Source organism: Bubalus bubalis, chromosome 15 (assembly GCF_019923935.1).
Source record: "Bubalus bubalis isolate 160015118507 breed Murrah chromosome 15, NDDB_SH_1, whole genome shotgun sequence".
Lineage (NCBI taxonomy): Eukaryota > Metazoa > Chordata > Mammalia > Artiodactyla > Bovidae > Bubalus > Bubalus bubalis.
Window position 1 is genome coordinate 80,105,208 of NC_059171.1, and position 3,577 is coordinate 80,108,784.

The following is a 3,577-nucleotide window of genomic DNA, read 5'->3' on the forward strand; positions in this document are numbered from 1 at the left end:
GCGTTCAGGGAGCCTCCCCAACCTGCCCAAGGCCCGCGGGTCCCCCTTTCTCTCTCCCTGAAGCACTGAGCCCACCAGCTCCCAGGGACACTGAAGTTGGTTGATTCTCAAAGGTTCCTTTGCAGCCTCAACTCCCTCCCTGGGAAAGTATGAGCCCGGCTGGTGACACCCGTCAGGAGGGGCAGTACCCTGTGCGAGCGTTGAAAACATCCACACCAGGCAGACCCATTCTCTACACCATCAGAATCACCACTGTCCTTACCACACCATCACCACCACCACCATCACCACTGCCATCTCGACAGCGACCACCACCATCACCAGCACCACCACCTCCCGCCCCACCATCTCCCCCAGCGCCACCATCTCCCCCAGCACCACCACCTCCCCACCCACCACCATCTCCCCCAGCGCCACCATCTCACCCAGCGCCAACATCTCCCCCAGCGCCACCATCTCCCCCAGCGCCACCATCTCCCCCCCCACCACCATCTCCCCCCCCACCATCTCCCCACCCACCACCATCTCCCCCAGCACCACCGTCTCCCCCAGCACCACCATCTCCCCCAGCACCACCATCTCCCCACCCACCACCATCTCCCCACCCACCACCATCTCCCCCAGCGCCACCATCTCCCCCAGCGCCACCATCTCCCCACCCACCACCATCTCCCCCAGCGCCACCATCTCCCCCCCACCACCATCTCCCCCAGCGCCACCATCTCCCCCAGCGCCACCATCTCCCCCAGCGCCACCATCTCCCCCAGCACCACCATCTCCCCCCCCGCCACCATCTCCCCCAGCGCCACCATCTCCCCCCCCACCACCATCTCCCCCCCACCACCATCTCCCCGCCCACCATCTCCCCCCCCACCACCATCTCCCGCCCCACCACCATCTCCCCCCCCACCACCATCTCCCCCCCACCACCATCTCCCCCACCACCACCATCTCCCCCCCCACCACCATCTCCCCCCCCACCACCATCTCCCCCCCCACCACCATCTCCCCCAGCGCCACCATCTCCCCCCCCACCATCTCCCCCAGCACCACCATCTCCCCCCCCACCACCATCTCCCCCCCCACCACCGTCTCCCCCCCCCACCACCGTCTCCCCCCCCACCACCGTCTCCCCCCCCACCACCGTCTCCCCCCCACACCATCTCCCCCCCCACCACCATCTCCCCACCCACCACCATCTCCCCCCCCCCCACCATCTCCCCCCCCACCATCTCCCCCCCACCACCATCTCCCCCCCCACCACCATCTCCCCCAGCGCCACCATCTCCCCCAGCGCCACCATCTCCCCACCCACCACCATCTCCCCCAGCGCCACCATCTCCCCCCCAACCACCATCTCCTCCCCCACCACCATCTCCCCACCACCACCATCTCCCCCAGCACCACCATCTCCCCCCCCACCACCATCTCCCCACCCACCACCATCTCCCCCCCCACCACCATCTCCCCACCCACCACCATCTCCCCCAGCGCCACCATCTCCCCCAGCACCACCATCTCCCCCAGCGCCACCATCTCCCCCCCCACCACCATCTCCCCACCCACCACCATCTCCCCACCCACCACCATCTCCCCCAGCGCCACCATCTCCCCCAGCGCCACCATCTCCCCCCCCGCCACCATCTCCCCCCCCACCACCATCTCCCCACCCACCACCATCTCCCCCAGCGCCACCATCTCCCCCAGCGCCACCATCTCCCCCCCCGCCACCATCTCCCCCCCCCACCATCTCCCCACCCACCACCATCTCCCCCAGCGCCACCATCTCCCCCCCCACCACCATCTCCCCCCCACCACCATCTCCCCCCCCACCACCATCTCCCCCAGCGCCACCATCTCCCCCAGCGCCACCATCTCCCCACCCACCACCATCTCCCCCAGCGCCACCATCTCCCCCCCCACCACCATCTCCCCCCCCACCACCATCTCCCCCCCCACCCCCATCTCCCCCCCCACCCCCATCTCCCCCAGCACCACCATCTCCCCTAGCGCCACCATCTCCCCCAACACCACCATCTCCCCACCCACCACCATCTCCCCCAGCACCACCATCTCCCCTAGCGCCACCATCTCCCCCAGCACCACCATCTCCCCCCCACCACCATCTCCCCCCCCACCACCATCTCCCCCCCCACCACCATCTCCCCCCCCACCACCATCTCCCCACCCACCACCATCTCCCCCCACCACAATCTCCCCCCCCACCACCATCTTCCCCCCACCACCATCTCCCCCAGCGCCACCATCACCACCACCAGCACCATCTCCAGCATCTCCCCCCACCCACCGTCTCCACCACCAGCACCATCTCCACCACTCCCCTCTTGTATTAGGCTCTGGGTAGAGGGCCCTGCTGGTCAGGGCAGGCAGTTGGGAAGAGCTGGAGGAGGTACAGGCCTGAGGTCCTGCAGCAGTCTTTGCATGTCGCGTGAGCTCGCACAGCTGGCTTGCCATCTCTGAGCCTCATTTTCCCCACCTTTAAGAGTAGGATTATGCTCCCTGACCTGTCTATTTTTCCATGTTGCTTTGAGAGTGAAATAAATTGAACTATCTGAAGGTGTTATGTAAATTTTGAAGTGCTGAGCAACTGTTATTCTTTCTTCTCAATATATAAAGACCATTTCCCTCTCTTGGCCCCCCTCCCAGCAACCACATACTTGCCGGGTCTTGGGAGTGCTGCAGTTCCAGGAACCAACTCCAGGAGCTGGAAGATGTATGCCACCTTTGACTGGAATGCAAACAACATGCAAGTGAACATGCGAATCCCCCGGGAGCCTCTGGGAGCGCCGCACTGGCCCTGGTTGGGCTGCCCTGCCCTGGTCTGGTTCAGGACTGGCGGGGGGAGGACAGGGCTGCAGGGGTCCAGGGGGCACAGGGCTGGGCGGAAGGAGAGGCTTAGAAACCTCTGCCTGTGACAGAGAACCCAGCAGGTCAGTGTGCTCGCCACGTCTCTGCTCCACCTGGTATCCACGTGTCTTCCGGAGGTGCCAGTCTCCCTCCTTCATCTCAGATGTGGCATCCGTCCCACTCCCCGACCCCCTTCTCGCTCTTCCCTCTGCCCTCCCAGCACTTGCCACAGGGGCCCTGGACTCTCTCTCCATCGCCAGCACTTGGGCTCCGAGAGCGAGACCAACAAGAGCCCACACCCGCAGTCCCGTCTCACAGTCCCAGGGAGTCACCCGATGGACTGGGGGTCAGAGGCCACTCCCTGAGAGGCCGCGGTGTGGAACTGTGCGCCTGCCGTCCTCCACACGCCTGTCTGTCGGGCCGTGCAGCACCCGGGCTGGAGAGTCCTGCGGTGCCCAGACCAGTCCTCCTGCCCAGTGGCAGCCGGAGCTCGTGAGGCCTCCCGGTGAAGCCATGGTGATGGGACTTTGGGGGCTGCAGGGAGGACCCATGTGGAGACCTAGGTGGTGTCCAGGTTCTCTGTGGACACCAGGGCCTCCTTGGCCCTCAGAGGCGGTGAGAGCTGGGGAGTGTGCCTGTCTCGGGGACCTGGGCAGGGTGCTGGGTCGTGGGGGAGAACTCGGCCTGTGACCCAGAGGAGTAAGGGGGC

The 3,577-nt window shown here is 66.0% G+C and overlaps 1 pseudogene; it reads left to right on the plus strand.

Moving 5' to 3' along the window:
- The first annotated feature begins 332 nt into the window (after positions 1 to 332).
- Positions 333 to 3,364, plus strand: LOC123464932 (annotated as a pseudogene).
- Positions 3,365 to 3,577: the final 213 nt, after the last annotated feature.